This window comes from Ranitomeya variabilis, chromosome 6 (assembly GCF_051348905.1).
Source record: "Ranitomeya variabilis isolate aRanVar5 chromosome 6, aRanVar5.hap1, whole genome shotgun sequence".
NCBI classification, from domain to species: domain Eukaryota; kingdom Metazoa; phylum Chordata; class Amphibia; order Anura; family Dendrobatidae; genus Ranitomeya; species Ranitomeya variabilis.
Genome location: NC_135237.1, coordinates 155,489,661 through 155,517,331, shown reverse-complemented (window position 1 = coordinate 155,517,331; position 27,671 = coordinate 155,489,661).

Here is a 27,671-nt window from a genome sequence, read left to right as displayed (position 1 = left end):
TTGAAATTCAGCAAAGAGCCTCTCCAATTACCATGGAAACAGTGGATGGGTCACCTTTAATCTCTGGGCCTGTGGATCAGGAGACCGTACCCCTTGAAATTGTGTTGGAGCCTAATCATCAGGAGCAACTTTCTTTCTTTCTAATTTCTTCTCCTGATTTTCCTGTGATATTAGGCATTCCTTGGTTGCATTCTCAGAACCCAACCAAGAACTGGGAGACCAAGGAGATTACCTTTCCAACAAGGAGCAACTCAGCATTAACAAACGCTGTCCCGGAGTCCACCGCTACGGAACCACATGTACAGGTATTTACTTTACCTCCAGCATATAAAGAGTTCTCTGACATCTGTAACAAGAAGAATGCAGACCAGCTTCCTCCACACAGGCATTATGACTGTCCCATTGAGCTGCTTCCTGGGGCAGCTATTCCTTTTGGTAACGTATACCCTTTGGTGGCACCTGAGCTTCATGCCTTAAAGGAGTATATTGATGAAAATCTGGCCAAAGGCTTCATACGTCCTTCTTCCTCACCAGCAGGGGCACCTTTTTTTTTTGTAAAAAAAAAAAGGATGAGACCCTGTGTTGACTATCGGGAACTCAATAAGGTAACCGTACGAAACCGTTACCCTTTGCCTCTGATTCCCGAATTACTAGAAAGAGTCCGCCATGCTAAGGTGTTCTCTAAACTGGATCTTCGTGGGGCTTATAATTTGGTGCATTTTCTTCCAGGGGATGAGTGGAAGACAGCATTCAGATGCCGGTGTGGACACTTTGAATCTTTTGTGATGCCCTTCGGGCTTTGTAACGCCCCTGCAACGTTTCAACAGCTTGCTAATGACATTTTCAGAGATTTGTTGGACCAGTTTGTGGTGATCTATTTGGACGATATACTAATCTTTTCTGACTCTACAGGAACATGAAGAACATGTCAAAACTGTTTTAAGACGTCTGAAAGAGAACCAAAGAGAAATGCGAGATCCATCATTCTGAGATACAGTTCTTAGGTTATATCATCTCTCCCCAGGGGCTGCACATGGAATCTGGTAAGATTCAGGCTATCCTTGACTGGCCGGTACCCAAGAATGTTAAGGAGGTCCAACGTTTTATTGGTTTTGCAAATTTCTACAGACGCTTCATTCGAAATTTTTCTGATATTTTCCGTCCCATTACTTCCTTGACAAAGAAGGAAAAGCCCTTTAAGTGGTCATCACAGGCTCAAGAAGCTTTTGATCGGCTTAAGATCTGTTTCTCATCAGCACTGCTGTTGATACACCCAGATCCAACACTTTCATTCATTGTGGAGGTTTACGCTTCTGATAATGCTTTGGAGGCTATTCTTTCCCAAAGAACTGGAGAGAAGGGTCTGCTACATCCTTGTGCTTTCTTTTCCCGTAGACTAATCTCAGCAAAGAAGAATTACGACGTGGGAGACAAGGAATTGCTGGCTATTATTGCGGCTTTCAAAGAATGGAAGAATCATCTGCAAGGAGCTGCACAACAGATCATAGTGCTAACTGACCATCGCAATTTAGAGTTTCTTAAATCCGCTAGATGTCTTTCTCCTCGTCAGGCTCATTGGAACTTATTTTTAAATCAATTTAACTTTGTTATCTTGTACCGTCCAGGTTCTCGTAATGGGAAGGCTGATGCTTTATCCCGAATCCATGCTGCAGATTCCGTACCTGGAGCCCCGTCCAAGACCATTCTATCTGATGCCAATTTCATCGGAGTTATCCATGATCAGGACTTGTGGAAGGAGTGCAGGGAGGCCTAAGACGGTGATGTATTTCTGGCCAACCCACCTGTGGATATTAATCTTGTCTTTAAGGGTGGCATGTGGTTCAGAGATCGACGTATCTATGTCCCTGAGGTCGTCCATCTGCAGATCCTCAAGTTGGTACATGACTCCAAGTTGGCTGGTCACAGGGGGGTACAGAAGACACAAGAGTTCCTTAGCCGATTCTTCTGGTGGCCAACTTGCCTGAAGGATACCAAGGACTATTTTCTCTCTTGTGAGGTATGTGCCTGTTACAAGACTCCTCATGTGGCACCTACGGGTCTTCTACAACCATTACCTGTTCCGTCCCGCCCTTGGGGGTCTATATCAATGGACTTTATTGTGGAGCTGCCTACATCGGGGGGCATGAATACAGTCATGGTGGTAGTTGATCGCCTGACTAAAGCTGCTCATTTTGTTCCATGCACCGGCCTCCCCTCAGCTAAAGATACAGTGAACTTGGCTATACAGAATGTCTTTCGGTTGCATGGGGTTCTGGATGAGATCATCTCTAACCGTGGAGTGCAGTTCACTTCAAGATTCTGGAAGGGGTTTTGCTCTGAACTCAATATTAATGTCTGTCTCTCTTCCGCTTACCATCCCCAGACAAATGGTCAGACTGAGCGTACCAACCAGATGCTGGAACAATATCTAAGATGCTATGTCAGCCATCTCCAGGATGATTGGTTGAAGTTGCTGCCGTTAGCCAAATTTTCATATAATAATTCTCAGAGCGCCTCCACTAAATTTACACCTTTCTTTGCCAATCTGGGTTATCATCCATGTATTTTACCTAGGTCTCCAATTAAATCTCCAGTTCCGGCAGTGGAGGAAAGGCTGACTGCGATGAGACAAAATTCTGGAGGTTCTGAAGGAATCCCTGACCACAGCTCAAGAACATTATAAGAGATCGGCTGATAGATTCCATAAACCTGCACCCATGTTCAAGGTAGGAGATTCCGTGTGGTTAGCAACTAAGAATTTGAAGTTAAATGTTCCTTCACAAAAACTTGGACAGAAATGAATTGGCCCTTTCAAGATCAACGGTATTATGAGCTTTGTGGCCTGCCGGCTGAAGCTGCCTAGGACTATGAAGGTACACCCAGTTTTTCATGTATCTTTACTAAAGCCTGTATCTCCTAATACTTTCCAGGGATGTGTTGTGCCACCTCCGCAGCCTGTGGCGATTGATGGGCAAGAACAATTTGTGGTGGAGGAAATTATTGATTTCAGGATTCGCAGGAATCGGCTCCAATATCTGATAAGATGGCAGGGATATCCCCCTGATGAAGACTCTTGGGAACCTGTGGAAAACATCAATGCCCAACAGAAGATTTCTCGTTTTCATCAGAGATTTCCTGAGAAACCAGGTCCAGGATCGTCCTGAGGCCGCTTCTAAGGAGGGAGTAATGTCAGGACTCTGAACATTTTTTACCTTTTGTGCATTACTGCCCTTTTCCAAGATGGCGTCTTTGGTCTCATGTGCACTGTCTTCCTGCTATAAAACTCCACCCCTGCCTTCAGTCTGTGCTAGAGTATTCTGCCTTGCATCCAGCTCCTGACCTCTGATTACTCCCTGGCTATATACCTGCTCCTGTGAACCTGTGTGGTGATCCTGCTACTCTGCTCTGAGTTCCTGCTGCATACACCAGTTCCAGTAATCCTCCTTCATCTGCTGCTCGTATTTACTTCCATCTGCATTTGCTGGACATGTAAGCGTTTGCTGCTCAGCAAAAACCTGAGACTATTAACCAGGCCTCCCTGGTTGAACTAAGATATTATTTGAACTGCCTTATAAGCTTATCTATCTGTGTTTGGACTAAGACAAGGATTTATTCATGTCAAGTATCCTCAAGAATAACTGTGCTTCATAGACTTTCTGCGTGATTGCATTTTCCTCTGAAGTTTCCTATAGACTGTTAAGCTGCGTTTAATATTTACACCAAGTGTTGTGGACTTGAGTTTCTCTCTGCACCTGTTTGAATCACCGTGTGATAATATAGACTTTACCACTTATAAAACGGTGTCCTGTAGTTATCTTGTTCCATGCAAAGAGTCTCCTTAGTTATCCCCTATAATTATTACAAGGTGCTACTAATTATATAGGTACCGGCATCACCTGGGGAGGGATTTTCAATGCTAAGTATGAGTCGGTTGCATTCTCCCCTGGTGTTGCACCCTTTCCTGAAAGTCTGCTTTGTAAGGCGCATACGGTCACTTAGTGATTTGCCATCCTTGTCTTTCCTGTTTAGGGCTGACGGGGTTTGTATCCCCAACTGTCACCAGTGTTCTATGCTGCCCCTCCCCAATATTCACATTTGTATCCCCAATAGTTATCTGCAACACAAATATACTGAGTCCCATGTCCCAACCTGTCCAGCAGTGTGGTTGGGCAGTGTACTACATCGCAGTAATCAAACAGGTATGTGATTATGTGAGCTGATGTTTCGAACCAGAAAATGGTGTAGCCCACATCCTTGGTGATCTCCCTTCCCAGATGTGGGGCACGTGGGGCTCCTACCCCCAGAACATGTATCACACAGAGGATATACAGAATCATTCTGGCTTAGGCGTATCTTCTGGTACCGGAGCCTTCTTGCAGTGTGATGCGTGGATCCAAGTGGGTCTTCTTCTCCATATTGTCTTCCTTTGGTGGCTTCTTTGGCTGCCATATCTGCCATGTTGTTGCCCTGTGCCTCTACTGTGTTCAGTTTTCCATGTGCTTTGACTTTCAGTACTGCCACCATTTTTGGAAGTTGAAGTGCGCTCAGCCAGTCCTTAACCCCTTCATGACCCAGCCTATTTTGGCCTTAATGACCTTGCCGTTTTTTGCAATTCTGACCAGTGTCCCTTTATGAGGTAATAACTCCGGAACGCTTCAACGGATCCTAGCGATTCTGAGACTGTTTTTTCGTGACATATTGGGCTTCATGTTAGTGGTAAATTTAGGTCGATAATTTCTGAGTTTATTTGTGAAAAAATGGAAATTTGGCAAAAATTTTGAAAATTTCGCAATTTTCACATTTTGAATTTTTATTCTGTTAAACCAGAGAGTTATGTGACACAAAATAGTTAATAAATAACATTTCCCACATGTCTACTTTACATCAGCACAATTTTGGAAACAAATTTTTTTTTTGCTAGGAAGTTATAAGGGTTAAAATTTGACCAGTGATTTCTCATTTTTACAACAAAATTAACAAAACCATTTTTTTTAGGGACCACCTCACATTTGAAGTCAGTTTGAGGGTTCTATATGGCTGAAAATACCAAAAAGTGACACTATTCTAAAAACTGCACCCCTCAAGGTGCTCAAAACCACATTCAAGAAGTTTATTAACCCTTCAGGTGTTTCACAGCAGCAGAAGCAACATGGAAGTAAAAAATGAACATTTAACTTTTTAGTCACAAAAATGATCTTTTAGCAACAATTTTTTTATTTTCCCAAGGGTAAAAGGAGAAACTGGACCATGGACGTTGTTGTCCAATTTGTCCTGAGTACGTTGATACCTCATATGTGGGGGTAAACCACTGTTTGGGCGCACGGCAGGGCTCGGAAGGGAAGGAGCGCCATTTGACTTTTTCAATGAAAAATTGGCTCCAATCTTTAGCGGACACCATGTCGCGTTTGGAGAGCCCCCGTGTGCCTAAACATTGGAGCTCCCCCACAAGTGACCCCATTTTGGAAACTAGACCCCCAAAGGAACTTATTTAGAAGGATAGTGAGCACTTTAAACCCCCAGGTGCTTCACAAATTGTTCCGTAAAAATGAAAAAGTACTTTTTTTTCACAAAAAAATTAATTTAGCCTCAATTTTTTCATTTTCACATGGGCAACAGGATAAAATGGATCCTAAAATTTGTTGGACAATTTCTCCTGAGTACACCAATACCTCACATGTGGGGGTAAACCACTGTTTGGGCACATGGTAAGGCTCGGAAGGGAAGGAGCGCCATTTGACTTTTTGAATGAAAAATTATCTCCATCGTTAGCGGACACCATGTCGCGTTTGGAAAGCCCCTGTGTGCCTAAACATTGGAGCTCCTCCACAAGTGACCCCAATTTGGAAACTAGACCCCACAAGGAACTTATCTAGAGGCATAGTGAGCACTTTAAACCCCCAAGTACTTCACAAATTGATCCGCAAAAATGAAAAAGTACTTTTTTTTCACACAAAATTTCTTTTAGCCTCAATTCTTTCATTTTCACATGGGCAACAGGATAAAATGGATCCTAAAATTTGTTGGGCAATTTCTCCTGAGTACGCCGATACCTCATATGTGGGGGTAAATTACTGTTTGGGTGCACGGCAAGGCTCGGAAGGGGAGGCTTGCCATTTGACTTCTTGAATGGAAAATTAGCTCCAATCGTTAGCGGACACCATGTCGCGTTTGGAGAGCCCCTGTGTGCCTAAACATTGGAGCTCCCCTACAAGTGACCCCATTTTGGAAACTAGACCCCCCAAGGAACTTATCTAGAAGGATAGTGAGCACTTATAACCCCCAGGTGCTTCACAGAAGTTTATAACGCAGAGCCGTGAAAATAAAAAATAATTTTTCTTTCCTCAAAAATGATTTTTAGCCCAGAATTTTTTATTTTCCCAAGGGTAATAGGAGAAATTGGACCCCAAATGTTGTTGTCCAGTTTGTCCTGAGTACGATGATACCCCATATGTGGGGGTAAACCACTGTTTGGGCACACGGCAGGGCTCGGAAGGGAAGGCACGCCATTTGGCTTTTTGAATGGAAAATTAGCTCCAATCATTAGCGGACACCATGTCGCGTTTGGAGAGCCCCTGTGTGCCTAAACATTGGAGCTCCCGCACAAGTGACCCCATTTTGGAAACTAGACCTCCCAAGGAACTAATCTAGATGTGTGGTGAGCACTTTGAACCCCCAAGTGCTTCACAGAAGTTTATAACGCAGAGCCATGAAAATAAAAAATAATTTTTCTTTTCTCAAAAATGATTTTTTAGCCCACAATTTTTTATTTTCCCAAGGGTAACAGGAGAAATTGGACCCCAAAAGTTGTTGTCAAGTTTCTCCTGAGTATGCTGATACTCCATATGTGGGGGTAAACCACTGTTTTGGCACACGTCGGGGTTCGGAAGGGAAGTAGTGACGTTTTGAAATGCAGACTTTGATGGAATGCTCTGCGGGCGTCAGGTTTCGTTTGCAGAGCCCCTAATGTGCCTAAACAGTAGGAACTCCCCACAAGTGACTCCACTTTGGAAACTAGACCCCCAAGGGAACTTATCTAGATGTGTGGTGAGCACGTTCAACCCCCAAGTGCTTCACAGAAGTTTACAACGCAGAGCCGTGAAAATAAAAAATCATTTTTCTTTTCTCAAAAAAGATGTTTTAGCAAGCAATTTTTTATTTTCACAAGGGTAACAGGAGAAATTGGACCCCAATATTTGTTGCCCAGTTTGTTGTGAGTACGCTGATACCCCATATGTGGGGGTAAACCACTGTTTGGGCATATGCCGGGGCTCGGAAGGGAAGTAGTGACGTTTTGGAATGCAGACTTTGATGGAATGGTCTGCGGGCATCATGTTACGTTTGCAGAGCCCCTGATATGCCTAAACAGTAGAAACCCCCCACAATTGACCCCATTTTGGAAACTAGACCCCCCAAGGAACTTATCTAGATGTGTGGTGAGCACGTTCAACCCCCAAGTGCTTCACAGAAGTTTACAACGCAGAGCCGTGAAAATAAAAAATCATTTTTCTTTTCTCAAAAAAGATGTTTTAGCAAGCAATTTTTTATTTTCACAAGGGTAACAGGAGAAATTGGACCCCAGTATTTGTTGCCCAGTTTGTTGTGAGTAAGCTGATACACCATATGTGGGGGTAGACCCCTGTTTGGGCATATGCCGGGGCTCGGAAGGGAAGTAGTGGCATTTGAAATGCAGACTTTGATGGAATGGTCTGCGGGCGTCACATTGCAATTGCAGAGCCCCTGATGTGCCTAAACAGTAGAAACACCCCACAAGTGACCCCATTTTGGAAACTAGACCCCAAAAGGATCTTATCTAGATGTGTGGTGAGCACTTTCAACCCCCAAGTGCTTCACAGAAGTTTATAACGCAGAGCCGTGAAAATAAAAAATAATTGTTCTTTCCTCAAAAATTATGTTTTAGCAAGTAATTTTTTATTTTTGCAAGGGTAACAGGAGAAATTGGACCCCAACAGTTGTTGCCCAGTTTGTCCTGAGTACGCTGGTACCCCAAATGTGGGGGTAAACCACTGTTTGGGCGCACGTTGGGGCTTGGAAGGGAGGGAGCACCATTTGACTTTTTGAACGCAAGATTGGCTGGAATCAATGGTGGCGCCATGTTGCGTTTGGAGACCCTTGATGTGCCTAAACAGTGGAAACCCCTCAATTCTAACTTCAACACTAACCCCAACACACCCCTAATCCTAATCCCAACTGTAGCCATAACCCTAATCACAACCCTAACCCCAACACACCCCTAACCACAACCCTAACCGCAACACACCCATAACCCTAATTCCAACCCTAACCCTAATCCTAACCCTAATCCCAACCCTAACCCTAATCCCAACCCTAACCACAACTGTAACCCCAATACACCCCTAACCCTATCCGTAACCCTAACCACAAGCCTAATCTTAACCCTATTTCCAACCCTAGCCCTATTTCCAACCCTAACTCTAATTCCAACCCTAACCCTAAGGCTATGTGCCCATGTTGCGGATTCGTGTGAGATTTTTCCGCACGATTTTTGAAATATCTGCAGGTAAAAGGCACTGCGTTTTACCTGCAGATTTACAGCAGATTTACAGTGTTTTTTTGTGCGGATTTCACCTGCGGATTCCTATTGAGCAACAGGTGTAAAACGCTGCGGAATCCGCACAAACAATTGACATGCTGCGGAAAATACAACGCAGCGTTTCTGCACGGAATTTTCCGCACCATGGGCACAGTGGATTTGGTTTTCCATAGGTGTACATGGTACTGTAAACCTGATGGAAAACTGCTACGAATTCGCAGCGGCCAATCCGCTGCGGATCCGCGGCCAATCCGCTGCGGATCTGCGACCAATCCGCTGCGGATCTGCGACCAATCCGCTGCGGATCTACGGCCAATCCGCTGCGGATCCGCGGCCAATCCGCTGCGGATCCGCGGCAATCCGCTGCGGATCTGCAGCCAAATCCGCACTGTGTGCACATGCCATAACCCTAACCCTACCCCTAACCCTACCCGTAACCCTAACCCTACCCCTAACCCTAACCCTAACCCTAGTTCTAACCCTAACCCTAGTGGAAAACGAAAAAAAAAATAAAATATTTTCTTTATTTTATTATTGTCCCTACCTATGGGGGTGATAAAGGGGGGGGGTTTATTTATTATTTTTTTTATTTTGATCGCTGTGATAGAACCTACCACAGCGATCAAAATGTACTTGTAAGGAATCTGCCGGCTGGCAGATTCGGCGGGCGCACTGAGCATGCGCCCGCCATTTTGGAAGATGGCAGCGCCTAGCGAGGAGACGTACGGACACCGGGAGGATCGGTAAGTATGAAGGGGTGGTGGGGGGGTGGATCGGAGCACAGGGGGGGTAATCGGACCACAGGGGGGGTGAATCCAAACAAGGAGGGAGCGGACAGGAGGACGGGGGAGCCGGCAGGCGGACGGAGGGGACCGGACCCCATAACGGAGGACTGGGGGGGGCGATCGGTGGGTGTGGGGGGGGTCACTTCAGTATTTCCAGCCATGGCCGATGATATTGCAGCATCGCCCATGGCTGGATTGTAATATTTCACCAGTTTTTTAGGTGAAATATTACAAATCGCTCTGATTGGCAGTTTCACTTTCAACAGCCAATCAGAGCGATCGTAGCCACGGGGGGGTGAAGCCACCCCCCCCGGGCTGAAGTACCACTCCCCCTGTCTCTGCAGATCGGGTAAAATGGGAGTTAACCCCTTCACCCGATCTGCAGGGACGCGATCATTCCATGACGCCACATAGGCGTCATGGGTCGGATTGGCACAGGTTTTCATGACGCCTACGTGGCGTCATGGGTCGGGAAGGGGTTAATTGCTCCATGATGCTTCACGGTTGTTCCGCTTGCTGTGATGAAGTCCCTTGCAGCCCAGATAGGTCCAAAGTCATGTGCTATGCCATGCGAATACCTTGAATCGGTGTATAGGTTCACAGTTTTGCCTTCTGCCATCTGGCAGGCCTTCGTCAGTGCTATCAGTTCTGCTTCCTGGGCTGACAGGCTAGGCGGCAGACTTCTGGACCACAGGATTTCTTGATTGCTGGTCACTGCACATCCCGGGTGGAATCTTCCTTCATTGTCTGCAAATCTGGAGCCATCTACTTAGAGGATCAACTCTGGGTTGGTCAATGGCTCTTCTGCCACATTGGGTAGTCTTGCTGTTGCATGATGCTGAAGCAATCATGGTCATCCATCCAGAGCAAATCCAGATCCTTGTGAAAGGTATCATGCAGATTTTGATCTGAAGGGTCGATATCCGTATCCCCCCCTTGGGAGTGGGAGTGGAGTGGCCGGATTGAGGACTGTGCATCATGAGATGGTGACTTTGTCAGGCAGGAGTAGGGAGCACTGAAGGCGAAGATGTCTTGCGGTGGAGAGATGTTTTGGCTGGGTTTGGTTGAGAATTGCTGAGATGTCATGTGGAGCCAGGATTTCCAGTGGATGTCCAAGAATGTTGTCAGCAGTCTTGTCCAGGAGGGCGTGTGCTGCAAATACTGCTCTCATACTAACAAAGGAGAAACATAGGAGTTTTATGGTAGAAAAACTTATGACAAATCTTTATTAAACAATCACATTTATATTGACAAACAATTTAAAAAAAAATATATATATATATATGATGGTAAAGGACACCAATGAGCAACATACAGCACCATATAAATATGAACATCCAACAAAAAGGACCAAAAATATGAGGTAAATAACCCTATCCAAGAGTGTGTCCAAACATATCCCCACAAAGACATCTAGAGGGGAGGACAACACAAATTATGTCCCAATGGTTAATGCATGATGCGGACCAAAAATATATGAGGTAAATAACCCTATCCAATAGTGTGTCTAAACATATCCCCACAAGACCTCTAGAGGGGAGGACAACACAAATTCTGTCCCAATGGTTAATGAATGATAATGTCCATAGTTCATAATAGCTCCGTCTCACATGCCACCATGTAGGTACAAAGTTATAACATAGGTATTAGACAGAAAGAATAAGGGTTAACCTTATCGGTGCCGTAATGCGCAACTGACTAGTGTTGAGCATTCCGATACCGCAAGTATCGGGTATCGGCCGATATTTGCTGTATCGGAATTCCGATACCGAGATCCGATACTTTTGTGGTATCGGGTATCGGTATCGAAACAACATTAATGTGTAAAATAAAGAATTAAAATAAAAAATATTGCTATACTCACCTCTCCGACGCAGCCTGGACCTCACCGAGGGAACCGGCAGCGTTGTTTGCTTAAAATGCGCGCTTTTCCTTCCTTCCGTGACGTCACGGCTTCTGATTGGTCGCGTGCCGCCCATGTGGCCGCGACGCGACCAATCACAGCAAGCCGTGATGTAATTTTCAGGTCCTTCTAGGCATTCAGTATTTTAAAATTACGTTCCGGCTTTGTGATTGGTCGCGTTGCGGTCACATGGGCGACGCGACCAATCACAAGCCGTGACGTCACGGGAGGCAGGAGACGCGCGCATTTTAAAATGCGCGCGTGTCCAGCCTCCCGTGACGTCACGGCTTGTGATTGGTCGCGTCGCCCATGTGGCCGCGACGCAACCAATCACAGCAAGCCGTGACGTAATTTCAGGTCCTTCAGTATTTTAAAATTACGTTCCGGCTTTGTGATTGGTCGCGTCGCGGTCACATGGGCGACGCGACCAATCACAAGCCGTGACGTCACGGGAGGCTGGACACGCGCGCATTTTAAAATGCGCGCGTCTCCTGCCTCCCGTGACGTCACGGCTTGTGATTGGTCGCGTCGCCCATGTGACCGCGACGCGACCAATCACAAAGCCGGAACGTAATTTTAAAATACTGAATGCCTAGAAGGACCTGAAAATTACGTCACGGCTTGCTGTGATTGGTCGCGTCGCGGCCACATGGGCGGCACGCGACCAATCAGAAGCCGTGACGTCATGGAAGGAAGGAAAAGCACGCCTTTTTAAGCAAACAACGCTGCCGGTTCCCTCGGTGAGGTCCAGGCTGCGTCGGAGAGGTGAGTATAGCAATATTTTTTATTTTAATTCTTTATTTTACACATTAATATGGTTCCCAGGGCCTGAAGGAGAGTTTCCTCTCCTTCAGACCCTGGGAACCATCAGGGATACCGTCCGATACTTGAGTCCCATTGACTTGTATTGGTATCGGGTATCGGTATCGGATTGGATCCGATACTTTGCCGGTATCGGCCGATACTTTCCGATACCGATACTTTCAAGTATCGGACGGTATCGCTCAACACTAACCCCGACGTATGTTTCGCTGCTTAACAGCATGGCTTTCTCAAGGGGAGGTGTGTTTCCACTCTCCTGCAGGACCTTAAGTATCCCTGGTAACCGGTCACATGTGTGTCATGTGACCGGCCTTTTTTTTTTCTTTTCTTTTGCTGGGCTGTGTGTATACGGCGCATACGCCCGCGACCGACCCCACCAAACCCACGCCGCCTGGCACGTCACCGCCCAGCATCCAGCATCCGAGCAGGAGCAGGAGGTAACCATAGCTTCCAGTCAGACGCCAGCGGTGACCATTGCCGGACCACATGGCATGTGAGACGGAGCTATTATGAACTGTGCACATTATCATGCATTAACCATTGGGACAGAATTTGTGTTGTCCTCCTCCTAGAGGTCTTGTGGGGATATGTTTGGACACACTATTGGATAGGGTTATTTACCTCATACATTTTTGGTCCTCTTCGTTGGACGTTCATATTTATATGGTGCTGTATGTTGCTCATTGGTGTCCTTTACCATCATATATATATATTTTTTTTTTAAATTGTTTGTCAATATACATGTGATTCTATTAATAAAGATTTGTCATAAGTTTTTCTACCATAAAACTCCTATGATTCTCCTTTGTTAGTATATTGTAATGGAGTGGTATACAGGTAGCTAGGTGATGGCGCTTGGCTTACTGATTAATATGAGTGGGCATTTTTGTATTGATTTAAATACTGCTCTCATGCAGGAGGGGGCTCCCCTTGCAACTGGATCCAGGCGAGCTGAAAAGTAGCCTAGAGGTCTCTGCCTTCCCCCGTGAATCTGCGTCAGGACTCCAGTAGCATGGCCTTCTTTCTCCATCAGGTAGAGACGGAATGACTTCTCGTAGTCAGATAGGCCTAGTGCTGGCACTGAGACTACAGAGTCTTTTAACTTCTTTAATGAACTGAAGGCCACATCTGTCAGGAGGAACAGGGTTGCATTAGTGCAGTCATACAGAGGCTACATTAGGACTGGGGCATCAGGTATCCAGGCTCTGCAATACGAAACTAGACCAAGGAAGGCCTGTAGTGCCTTTGGAGTTGTTGGAGGAGCCATCTTCTCCACTGTGGTCTTCCTGTCATCTGTCAGGTGTTTCTTCTGGTGAGCAATACAGTGCCCCAGGAACGTAACTCGCTTCAGACACCACTGAACTTTGTTCTTTGAGAACTTGCAGCGCTGATCTGCCAGGTAGAGTAGGAGATACACGGAATGTACTTTACACGTGTCAAAGTCAACTGCACAGAGGAGTAGATCATCCACATATGTTAGCAGGGTCACTTCTGCATGTTCTGTGAACCAGTTGGCGAGGACTGTGGACATTGCTTTGGTGAATTGTGAGGGGCTATTCTGGGCCCCCTGGGGCATCACCGCTCATGTGTACTGTGCCCCTTGATGTGTGAAGGCAAACAGGAACTGGTCGTCTGGATGAAGGGGGACACTGAAGAAAGCATTAGCCAGGTCGATCACTGTGAACACTGTTGCTGTGGAAGGCACATTTGAGAGCAGAGTGTGTGGTTTGGCACAATTGGGGTTTCAAATACTGCAGCGTCATTCACAGCTCTTAGGTCATGTACCATACTGAACTTGGCTGGCTCTCCTTTTACAGTCTTTTTCTTGACAGGGAAAAGCGGGGTATTGCAAGTAGACATGCAGGGGATAATGACCCCTATTTCCAGGAACACCTTCAATTGGTCTGAGACAGCTTGACTCTGGGCGATGGGCAAGGGATACTGGGCCTTACGAGGATATGGAGTGCCTGGCTTGAGTGTTACCCACACTGGGGCAACTTGAAGTTTTCCCACATCTTGGGTCCCTTAGACCATAGACTTTCTGGTGCTACGTCCAGTACCTCCTTGGGTAGGCCCCCATCGGTTGTTTGAGGTTCCTGTGGGGCTGCCAGCATGGCTGACTCTTCCTGGGTCAGAGGTGAAGAAAGGGTCATGGTCCCATCTTCCTGGAACACTATGGTTGCCTTCAGCTTTTGTTGTAGGTCTGCCCCCACTAGGTTGAGTGGGCAGGTTCTTGCCACCACAAACTGGGACAGGATAGAGTGTCCTGGCTGAGTGCACACGCTCAGAGGCTTTGTAAGCTGAGAATGTCTGACTTGATCATCAATGCCCACACAAGACACAGAGGAATCTGATAGGCAGGTAGGGTCAGGCAGTTCCACATGCCTCATCACACTTCTGGCTGCACCAGTGTCCACAAGAAAAGACCTGACAATGCCATCCACTTTCAGGATAATTTGGGGTATTGGTCCTGCAGATGGAGTCATACATGTCAGGAGCGTGGTGTCTTGCGGACCTTGCTTGCCCCTGTCCTATGGACGGGGTACTTCACTGCTTACTTTGTGGGTTCTTTGGCCTGCTCTTCTGGGCAGGGTAGTGGGTTGCGGTGGTGCTCTGCACTGGTTCTGTTAATGGCCCAATCTGCCTCAGTTGTAACACTTGACACCTCTTCTGTACTGTGGTGGCTCTTCAGGGTCTGTGGCCACCATAAGGGGTGTTGTTTTCTGCACTCCTATTTGGGACTCGGTCCCTTTGGCTACTGTGAGCAGGGTGTCCATTGCTATTGACCTGTACTCGGGCCTAGCCACTATTAGTGGTTTCCTGATTGGCTCTCAGTCCATGCACAAAGACCTGTGCCAACATCTGCCTGTGTATCTGGTCATGAATCGTGAAGCCCAGGTCCTGGAAAACCTGCATTACTCTGCCATGAATCTTCTCCACAGACTCTGTCTTCTCCTGACTCATGTCATGTAAGCTGAGGGCCTGTCCGGCCAGTCTGACTTTGGCCCACTTTCTGAGTTGTTCAATCAGCTTTGGCCCTGACTCCCAGGCATATACATCTACGTCTGCTGAAAGCTTGAAGTGTTCCTTCATGATTGGCCAGAAGGCATCACCTGCTTTTATCTCCATTACGGCTCACAGATCATTCCAGGTGTCTGCATATGTGCGCTGCTTCTGCTGCATTCTTCTGTAGAATGGCATGGGGTGTATCTCTGGGTCTGGAAGATTGTTGAGAATGCTGGTCACCTGACTTGGGGTGAAAGGCACATAGTGTAATGGTGGTGCTTCTATCTGTCCCTGGCTTCTGGGTGCCTGTGTGTTTTTCTTTCTAGTACCAGGCAGCATGTTTGAAGTCCCCTCTTCATCCTCATCAGAGGAATAGTTGTGATAGCGTGTACTGGGGTCATGCAATGGCTAATAATTGGTCCTTGAAGTTGCCTTTTTGTGAGAGGATGTCTCCTGTTATGATCCCAGAGGCTTAGGATCACAAATCTAACCAGCTAAGTCAGAGATAATAGGACAAGCTCTGGGGATGTGGTAACTGGACTGACCGCAAACCTGATTCTAACCAAACACACTAAAGGTAGCCGTGGAACGTTTCCTGAAATCCTAGACGTCTCTTCACGGCCTGAGAAACTGACTACCCCTAAAGAGAAAGTAAAGACCTCACTTGCCTCAGAGAAATACCCCAAAGATATAGAAGCCCCCCACAAATAATAACGGTGAGTTAAGAGGAAAAGACAAACGCAGAGATGAAACAGGTTAAGCAAATGAGGCCCACTAACGCTAGATAGCAGAAAATAGCAAGGGATCTGTGCGGTCAGTAAAAAACCCTATGCAAAAATATCCACGCAGAGAATGCGAGAACCCCCACACCAACTAACGATGTGGGGGGAGCAACTCAGCACCCCAGAGCACCAGCAAGCAGGGAAATCACATATTAGCAAGCTGGACCAAACACATCATATACTAGGACACATCTTGAACACAGATGAGCAAAAATAAGCAAACAAAACTTAGCTTCTCTTGGAGAGACTGATAACGGATGTAGACAGGAGCAATCAGAATAGCACTGAATACAAAGACAGCAGGCAACCACTGAGAGTGCAGGTGAACTAAATAGGAACCAGCTAACAGATAACGAGACAGCTGATCCAACCTCAGACCTGCAGAATGACAAAAGAGCCACCAGAGGGAGCCCAAAGACAACACTCACACAGTACCACTTGTGACCACAAGAGGGAGCCCAAAAACAGAGTTCACAACAGTCTCCCCACCCTGCTGAAGCTGTGGGGGCTTATAGTTCCATTGTGGTGAGAATGTTGGCTGCTCTGACTGGGGACATTGATCATCATCAGATGATGGTGCCAATGGTCCCCCCTGTCCCCGGGCCCGAGCTGCCCACTGCTGGATGTGTCTGGGTGAAGCCTGCTGCGGCTTGTGGGGTACTTTCTACAAGGGGATTCCCACCTTTCTCCCCCGAAACCATGACTGGCAGAGGCTGGGCTGTATTTGGAACATAGAATGTGCCTTGTGCTGTGAGCACCGGATACAGAGACACCACACCTGACCGGCAAGAGGTATAGACCCGGACTGGGCACAGGGGAATTTAAGGTAAGATGATAACATTTTCTTACCTTATTGAGCTGTGCTGTCTCCATCCCGTGAACCAAGGCCGTGGCCAACACCTCCATCTCTCCGGTCAGCAGGGTCCCCGTGCGTTTCGTCCACTGCCCTGCGTTTGGTGCCGGATGTTATGGAAATTTGGTTTGGGATGAATCTATCCCCATGTGTGCTGCGGCCGTTCCCAATTATCAGATCAGATATGTTGAGCGCTCAAGAAAGAATGGCAATGACACGAAAGTGACAGGATAACATTCGATCCAGATCTCCTGGTTTATTCTTTGATACATAGTTTTATAGGTGCATATAGAAAAGGGGTGGTTAGTAAAATAACATACAATTTAGCTATTATTTCATTGGTTGACTGAGTACATAAAATATTTTGACTGAGTACATGGCATATTCTGACTAAGGTCTACCCAGCAACAAGCTGATTTAGCACTCTTAAAAGTAGCTGTCACCCTTATCCTGCTATTCAGCAGGATTATAGACATTAGTTCAAGACATCTGGCATAAGTTCCTGTTTTTGATGTCTGGAAAATACCAAGGAACCATCTGGCCTAGCTCATGTGGTCAAGTTGAGCAATTGATTATAAACTAGCTGAGTATATAGATATATATTTGCTTTTATGTGAGTATATATGATTATAAAGGAGTATACATGCAAGTGAGATCTATATGATATATATATATATATATATATATATATATATATATATATATATATATATATTTTTTTTTTTTTCTATCACATATAAGTGTGTGTCATGAACCCCAGATCCAAGATTTCCCTTATATGTATAAAAAGAATAAATAGGTCCCCACATATGCTGGACCCAGTGGGGAAGAAAAGGGAAAAGGAATGGAGGACCCAGGATATCTCACCGTGCAAATGAAAGGAGGTTAGCATACAACCTGAAAAGTAATCACTTGATCATAAGTGAGAGAGTCTAGAAAGGCATAATAGTAATAGCTTAAAGGATGCAGGCAGGTGTAGCCATAGTTCCAGCTCAAAAGAAGCTTATGAGGGAAGTCATATAGGTATGGGATCCCAATGACAGCAAAAGAGGTGGTGAGGTAAGTGGAAGAAATAGCACGCAGAACCAAAGAACAAATAAGGAGACTTGCTGATCAGGACAGTAGCGTTAAAACCTGGGTTGTGGCAGACTAGAGAGTAACATTGTGCTTCACTAGCCCTGGATTAAAGAAGGAGACTGAAAGTGGAAAATGCTTTATACTGTGAAGGAAATGGCCATAAGATTTTGCACCCACTATCCCTGGTATATAACCTTTACCAAGTTACAATGCAGTAAAGCGTTTGTTTTGGAGCGGAAGTCTCTCTCATTGAACTGCAAAACACATGGTCTTGGCCAGCCCTCACCACCTCTACATTTAGCCTGCACAAGCGTATTGCCCTCACAGAACAAGTCCACACACCCAGCCAGGGCCCCCACTTTCATGTAGTGATCAGGGGGGTAAAAGGAGAGGAATGCCTTGACTGCTGCTACCGTCCCAAACCTCGCTACATAGTCACTGACTGTGTCCGAGCCTAGTGCCCAGCACCTCAAAATTCCACATTATTATCTATACCATTCTTCATGATGATGATAATATCCCCCCACATTCTGATATTTCCTGCTCTTCAGGCTGTGAGCATTGTATGGAAAAAAGAACCAGTTATTTAAAGTGGCATTTCAGCTTTTTACAGGAGTAAGCTGAGATATATAATATGTCTACAAGAATTTTAAAGGAGTTTCCATATTACTTCTAGAATAACACAGGATAAATTATTAGTATTTAGAACAGCAATTTCCAGTTGCAGTAAGGTAATAACCTTCAATAACAAATACATTTGTCAACCCTTTAACTTACAGATTTGTATCTTTTCCCCTTTGTGACCAGTCCATCAAATTTATTCCAAGAGCCCTAAAAAAATAAACTGATTTACAAAGGCATATGTTTCAAAAGAACATTATGCAGCCTGGCTGTTAAATTACAGAACATATTTACATTGACAACCTGTTTTTGGAGCCATTGAATATAAATAACTGCAGTGCTTAGCCTCGGCCTTGTGTCAGCATGGTACGTCTCTGAAGAATTTCCTTTATCCACCTCTTATAAATGCTCTGTCTGATCTAGTTCCTAAATGTAATAGTGTCTGTAATCCATGGTTGAGGCATTTGCCAGTAATATATGGAGGCCGCTTATACTCTGCATTTATTAGACCTATTTGTGAATAATGTGTTGTGTTATGGAAGTTTTTTGCTATAACTGACAAGATTTTTCACTCTGGAGTGAAATATTTTATTCTTACATAAATTCATGGGTGTAATTTAGTTTTCATGCAGTTCAAAATAAGATATTGGCTGTTCCTTCTGACTCATAATAGCTATAAATATTTGATTATTCTGTATCTATCAAAAAAGCAATATTTACTCTCTTCCTGTGCTCTCTAGATGACCATGCACAAAAAATACTCTCAAACTACATACAGTATATTCTATGTCCATTGCTTAATTCTTTTCAGTATTTACTTTCTCAGCCAGAATATGATCCATTTTATTTCCCTACTTCCTTCCAGTTTAACTTAAATAGAAGGACTGGTGCCATTTTAGAAACATGTATACTACATGTATTATTTAAATAGTTGTAAAACAATATTCCTACACTATACAGGTAATGGGCTACTGTAAAATTTGGCATACAATTTGCAATGGTTCAGCTCCAAATACTAGCAGATACCGTAATTTAATAGCAGAAAGCTTACATATATCACCAGGCATTTAGAACCGTTCAGGTTCAACAATGTTGCTACTTCAGCGCAAAAGCTGGGAACATAGGATATGCAAAAGATCTTTAGTTTTACATTAGGATTTAGACAATAAAGAAAATAATAAATGGATAAAAGCTTTAGGACGTATCTCTTAATCAGTGAGTTAAGATGTTTTGTTATTCCCATTGCCACAGCTATATAACACCATCCATCATGCCAGCTTTTACAAACATTTGTGACAGAATGGTCATTTTAAAGAGCTTTCTGACTTTGAATGTAGACATATAATAGCATACCACCACTGTAACAAGTCATTGCTGCATACTAAACTGTACAATGGGAGCTTCATGGAAGGAGTGCCCATGACCAAGTAACTGCATGTTTAAAGCACAATGCCAAGCATCAGATGATAGCTATAGCAACTACATTAAAAATGAAGGTACTTAGTACAGAAATTGGCCAATTCGTGAGAGCCTAACAGCCAGTGACAAGGTGTGTCCCTTTGTTGGGACCCTAACCTAATATGCTCCTCCTTCTATCAGCCTAAAGCGTTTTTAATTGAAGCCAGATCCTATCTGCTCTAAAAATTGTTGGCTTTTAGCTCAGGAAAGGAATATTAGGTTAGGGTTCCAACAAAGGGGTTCTCCTTTTCTCTGACTGATGGTCTCTCACTAATTGGGTAATTTATGGGCTAAGGACCTTAATGTTTAACATATTTTCTATAGCAGTAATGCAGTTCTAATTTCATTTATTCAATGTTTGTGCGGCGCCCCAGGGTCCTGGTCGTCGCAGTGGTATTGCTTTCCTCTCGGGGAGAGTGATGCTACATTTGGAGGCAATGAAGGATAACTGCATCCAGGTAACACAATAAATGCAACATGTTCACATTCCAGACCAGAAGGGGGAGCTCTAAGCCTGTTTAAGGTGAACTCCCCTATAAGAACATCCTTATCTGGAGGGAAAGATTTCAGTTCCTGTCAGAAAGACAGAGGGAAAGGAAGCAGAGGAGCCATGTAGCCTAAAGTGCTGCAGCTCCTAGGAAACAGACAGATAGAAAGCCAAACAGATTGCAGAGAGTGTAAAGGAAGTCAGAGCAAAGGAGTGGATACCAGAAGGGGACCAGCCCTGCACAGGCTGCCTCCTTCTGAGGCGCAGAAGCCCGGTAGCCAAAACACTGAGGGAGTAAGGACCTTTATGCTTTGCTCCAGAGACCGGCAGGACAGCTAATTGCAAGTTACCTGTCCTCCCTACACCCAAGAGGCACGGTGGCAACCTATGGAGGCTGGGGCATGCTAGAGTCCCTATAAACAGCCCGAAGCCACCAGTCATACGGGTTTTGTCCTATCTTATATGGGGGACAGAGAGAGAGACATTACATCTGTGAGGACCTTATGTGAAGCCATAGGCAGTAAGGGACTACACCACTGCAGCGCAAGGGAAGGCTACTGATTTCCACCTGGACAAAGGGGACTCTGGACCTGTCTCCAAACCGGCCGGACTCTGCCTACCCTGTGGTCTGGTGCCCTGTACTGTGGATGCTGAAGTCTTCAGTAAAGGTAAAGAGACTGCAACCTTGTATCCTCGCTCTTCTCTGTGCCTCTCACCATCCACCATCTAAATACTGGGAAGCCCTGGGGACTTCACCTGTGGGAAGGTATACCATCTAGCTGCCATAACATGACCCCAGCGGACCCCTTAAAGCAGCGTCGGTCACCCTGACTGAATACCACAGGTGGCGTCATGAACATAAACTCTTTATCCCTTTAAAGACCTTTCCCTTTTACAAGAACGTCCCAGGGCCACGGACCGGGTCAGCCACCATGACATCCCCCTGTGAACTGCAGGACCTGGTACCGCGTACCCCAGGGCCCCATGGGGGTGATCCATTTGCATATTATAGTGTTTCAGTGTGCAACTGATTTTTCTTAGCTTTGTTGGTTTTGTTGTCTTAGCTTGCACCTGCTCATACTTGTCTTGTTCTATCTGGAGGTGCTTTTCAGTCTTTTTGATATTTGTAGTACAGTTACTCTGACTGAGCCCTCCTCCAATCTACCTAAAGCATTTTTAATTAGAGATGGATCCTGTGTGCCATTAAAATTGTAAGCTTTTCGCGCGGGAGAGGCAGAATACTCAAAAAAGGAGTACGCCTTGTCACTGACTGTTGGACTCTCACGAATTGGCCAATTTGTGCACTAAGTACCAATCTACAGTACATTGAGGTGGGAGAGACACAAAGAACAGGAGCTTACTTACACTGATGGTCCAGCCATCTTGAGGGAATGGGAGATAGATAAAAGCTGCATGATCTAGCCACCAGCCAGGATTTGTAGTGCTTTTGGGTGTGGTGGAGTTTGATGGAGAATTATTTTCAGAGAGGTAGAGAATGGACTATACAGGTCCTTCTCAAAAAATTAGCATATAGTGTTAAATTTCATTATTTACCATAATGTAATGATTACAATTAAACTTTCATATACTATAGATTCATTATCCACCAACTGAAATTTGGCAGGTCTTTTATTGTTTTAATACTGATGATTTTGGCATACAACTCCTGATAACCCAAAAAACCTGTCTCAATAAATTAGCATATCAAGAAAAGGTTCTCTAAATGACCTATTACCCTAATCTTCTGAATCAACTAATTAACTCTAAACACATGCAAAAGATACCTGAGGCTTTTAAAAACTCCCTGCCTGGTTCATTACTCAAAACCCCAATCATGGGTAAGACTAGCGACCTGACAGATGTCAAGAAGGCCATCATTGACACCCTCAAGCAAGAGGGTAAGACCCAGAAAGAAATTTCTCAACAAATAGGCTGTTCCCAGAGTGCTGTATCAAGGCACCTCAATGGTAAGTCTGTTGGAAGGAAACAATGTGGCAGAAAACACTGTACAACGAGAAGAGGTGACCGGAACCTGAGGAAGCAGTGGACTGAGTCTGGTGTGGAAACATCCAGAGCCACCGTGCACAGGCGTGTGCAGGAAATGGGCTACAGGTGCCGCATTCCCCAGGTAAAGCCACTTTTGAACCATAAACAGCGGCAGAAGCGCCTGACCTGGGCTACAGAGAAGCAGCACTGGACTGTTGCTAAGTGGTCCCAAGTACTTTTTTCTGATGAAAGCAAATTTTGCATGTCATTCGGAAATCAAGGTGCCAGAGTCTGGAGGAAGACTGGGGAGAAGGAAATGCCAAAATGCCTGAAGTCCAGTGTCAAGTACCCACAGTCAGTGATGGTGTGGGGTGCCATGTCAGCTGCTGGTGTTGGTCCACTGTGTTTCATCAAGGGCAGGGTCAATGCAGCTAGCTATCAGGAGATTTTGGAGCACTTCATGCTTCCATCGGCTGAAATGCTTTATGGAGATGAAGATTTCATTTTCCAGCACGACCTGGCACCTGCTCACAGTGCCAAAACCACTGGTAAATGGTTTACTGACCATGGTATTACTGTGCTCAATTGGCCTGCCAACTCTCCTGACCTGAACCCCATAGAGAATCTGTGGGATATTGTGAAGAGAAAGTTGAGAGACGCAAGACCCAACACTCTGGATGAGCTTAAGGCCGCTATTGAAGCATCCTGGGCATCCATAACATCTCAGCAGTGTCACAGGCTGATTGCCTCCATGCCACGCCGCATTGAAGCAGTCATTTCTGCCAAAGGATTCCCGACCAAGTATTGAGTGCATAACTGAACATTATTATTTGATGGTTTTTTTGTTTGGTATTAAAAAACACTTTTATTTGATTGGTCGGGTGAAATATGCTAATTTATTGAGACAGGTTTTTTGGGTTATCAGGAGTTGTATGCCAAAATCATCAGTATTAAAACAATAAAAGACCTGACAAATTTCAGTTGGTGGATAATGAATCTATAGTATATGAAAGTTTAATTGTAATCATTACATTATGGTAAATAATGAAATTTAACACTATATGCTAATTTTTTGAGAAGGACCTGTATATAAAATGACTTTGATTTGGGAATGTAATAGGTCGCTCTAAACAGATGTGTTTTTAGGGAGTGCCTAAAACTGTATAAGTTATGGTTAGTCCCAATATCTTATGGTGGAACATTTTAGAGGATTGGTGCAACCCAGAAGAAATCTTGAAGCCAGGAGTGGGAGGAAAAGATTAGTGTGCATGTTAGTTTAAAGTCGCTTGCGGATCGTAACGAGCTGGTAGGCCGATACACAGAAATGAGGGAGGAGATATTTGGAGGTGCCGAACTGTGGAGAGCTTTGTGGATGAGAGCAAGCAGTATAAATTGAATCCTATAATGTATGGGCAGCCAGTGTGATGACTGTCGCAGAGCAAATGCTTGAGTACTTGGCACTCGACTCAAGTAACGCATATAATGGAAATCAATAGGAAACTGGCATTTTTCCAGAAAACCCTAACAGGATTGGTGGGGGCAGGAAATTTGTGAAATGGATGGAAACAGTGCTCAAATGTAATTGGGACAAAATGGGGAGATGCCTGCATGAATCTATAACTCCCAGGTTGCTGATGGGAACAATGTTGTCAGAGTATTAAATCACTGTAATGGGAATGGTGGAACCACTGTGCCATGAGGAGAGCCTGGAGGGCGTAACTAGGTGAGCACCTGACTTTTCGCTAGGGCCCCTGATGATGAGGTAAGGCTTGAATCTCAGTGAACACCAGGTACTACTCCAGGCCAGACCATGGACACATGGCAGCTGACTCCCAAAGGACTGGCAGCAGGAATGGCCTTGAGGGTGCGACAACAAATACAGGCAGGCACTGAAGGAACAAAGGGACTGGTATACAGATAGGCACAGACAGGTGCAGGCTGGTCCAGCTGGTATACAGAAGTACTGGCAGGTATGGGCTGGACCGGCTAATAGACAAATGAGCACTGGCAGGTGCGGACTGGACTGGCTGATGTACAGATGAGCACTGGCAGGTGCAGACTGGACCAGCTGATGTACAGATGAGCTTGGCAGGTGCGGACTGGACCAGCTGATATACAGATGAGCACCGGCAGGTGTGGACTAGACTGGCTGATGTACAGGTGAGTACTGACAGGTGCGGACTGGACAAGCTGAACCTGAGGTACAGAACAGACTGACTGACGAGTACTAGGGACCTGACAAATAGCAAACATGCTAAGGGCTAACTAACCACATTGCTCAGGCACCTCCATGCTGAAAGAGGTGCCTTAAGTAGTAGGTGTCCCCCTACTGGGTGTCTGGGAGTATTTTAAGATCGTGCGCGTGGCCCCTTTAAGAAAGAGAGCGTGTGCACCCTAAGCACAGTGCCCTGGTATCTGAATACCGTGCATGCACTCCGGGCTTCAACAGACATGGTGGAAGGAGGAAGTGAGGCACAAGAGCCATGGTGGTGAGTAAGCCTGGGAAAAGGGGCAGCATGCAGAGATGTCGGCACTACATTACCCCCCTTTACACCTCCTTTTCTTCAAGCCACACAAAGAAATTTCTCCAGGAGGGGAGGGGCATGGATGTTCTCCCTGGGATCCCAGAACTTCCCAGGACCAAATCTCTTCTAATCCACCAGAAAAAAGGTTTTTCTTTTTATCCTCTTGTGGCCAGAATATTCTCTACCTCAAATACATCTTCAGTGCTGACTGGAGCATGAGTGGTACCAGGATCTTTGTAAAAACGACTAGACTTGCATAGAGATACATGAAAGGAATTAGAGATCCGTAAAGAGGCTGGGAGTTTGAGGTTGTAGGCTACTGGATTAATCTGTTTCAAAACCTCGAATTAATAGATGAAGCGAGGACCCAGTTTATACGATGGTACCTTGAGATGGACATACTTGGACGATATCCAGACCTTGTCCCCAGGACGAAACTGTCAGGGAGAGACTAGGCCTCGAACCTCACCCTGTCTCCTGAGCTCAGCCCTAGGCTGAAACCTCCGCCAACCACCCAGTGAAGATGTTATTCCCCAATACCCACAGTTAGCACAGACAAGGATAAAGGAAAATATACACCACGCCGCAGTCACTCAGGAATACACTATAAATGTGCAGGGCAAAATAAATACAAATATAGGAAGGAGTAAATAAGACAAAGGAAAATACACCAACAGCAACGAATCTCCAACCACCAGCTCTCCTCACCAGACCGAGATAACAACGCACAAGACAGAAGCTATAATCGGCGACGCCCAAAGATCAGGAGAACTATTTAAAGGCAGTGGGCATGGCCCAGCTTCCAATTCAAGGATTAGGTAAATTAACCCCGGAACAGCTAGATAAAATCTTGCAGACGCCAATGAGCAAATAGTGGTCAAAAGCGGAATTACCGCTGTCTGTCGGACGACCTGGTCTGAACAGCGTCCGACATGACAGTACCCCGCCTTCTATGAGGGACCCCAGGGCCCTCACGGCTAATAGGACCGGCTTGTCCGGATGACGGCGGTGAAAACAACCTGACCAGCCGGTCAGCATGAACGTCTGAGGCTGGTGCCCAGGACCTCTCCTCAGGCCCATAACCACGCCAATGTACCAAGTACTGTAAAGTGCGACGCACTACACGAGAGTCAACCACCTTGGAGACTTCAAACTCCAAATTACCATCCACCAAGACTGGAGGTGGCATAGGCGCCGCGTCCACAGAACCCACCACCTTCTTTAGGAGAGACCTGTGGAACAGGTTGTGCATCTTATACACCGTAGGGAGCTACAATCAGTACGCTACTGGGTTAATGACGGCGGGGACCCTAAATGGACCAATAAACCGTGGACCCAATTTTAGAGATGGTATTTTGAGTCTTATGTTTTTTGTGGATAACCACACCCAGTCATCCACACTCAGGTCCGGACCTGGCACACGCCTACTGTCAGCCACACGTTTGTACCTAGCACCCACACTCAACAGGCGCTGTTTAACTCTCCTCCAGACTGATGACAATTGTGTTCCTAACTGGTCCTCCTCCGGAACACCGGAAGAGCCCCTCTGACTCAAGGTACAAAATTGAGGATGTAGCCCGTAAACACAAAAAAACGGAGACTCCCCAGATGACTCCTGGTGGTGATTATTGATGGCAAACTCAGCCAAAGGAAGAAAGGTAGACCACTCCTCCTGGTTATCAGAGACAAAGCAGCGTAAGTACTGTTCCAAATTTTGGTTCATAAGCTCAGTCTGACCATTTGACTGAGGATGAAACGCCGAAGAATGAGATAACTTGATTCCCAGCCGTGAGCAAAACGCTCTCCAAAATTTTGCCACAAACTGAGACCCCCTATCAGACACGATGTCAGACGGAACCCCATGAAGTCTGACCACCTCCTGCACAAATACTTGGGCCAGAGTCTTAACGTTAGGCAACGCAGGCAAAGACACAAAGTGCGACATTTTAGAAAACCTATCAACAATCACCAAGATGACCGTGTTTCCAGCTGATGAGGGCAAATCAGTGATGAAATCCATGGAGATTTCCGTCCATGGCTTACTAGGTACCTCAAGAGGTAGTAGTGTGCCAACAGGACGGGAGCGGGGCGTCTTAGCCCTAGCGCACGTGGTACAAGCTGACACGTATGAGACCACGTCCTGTCAGATCTTGGGCCACCAAAACCGACGTGACACCAACTCCAAGGTACCTCTAACCCCTGGGTGACCAGCCAGGACAGCATCATGATGCTCCGCCAAAACCTTTAGGCGGAGATGAAGCGGTACAAAAGATTTGTTGACGGGAAGCTCAGATGGTACCTCCTCCTGAGCCTCGGCAATCTCAGCCTCAAATGTCAGGGAGAGACTAGGTGAGCGAGAGCTGATACCCCGGGCCCCTGCAGTTTCCCTCAGACTAGGGAAATCCTGACTGACACTCTACCTGGAGTTTACACTGAAGGTGTGCATGTCCAGGCCTCAAACCTCACCCTGTCTCCTGAGCTCAGCCCTAGGCTGAAACCTCCGCCAACCACCCAGTGAAGATGTTATTCCCCAATACCCACAGTTAGCACAGACAAGGATAAAGGAAAATATACACCACGCCGCAGTCACTCAGGGAAACACTATAAATGTGCAGGGCAAAATAAATACAAATATAGGAAGGAGTAAATAAGACAAAGGAAAATACACCACCAGCAACGAATCTCCAACCACCAGCTCTCCTCACCAGAACGAGATAACAATGCACAAGACAGAAGCTATAATCGGCGACGCCCAAAGATCAGGAGAACTATTTAAAGGCAGTGGGCATGGCCC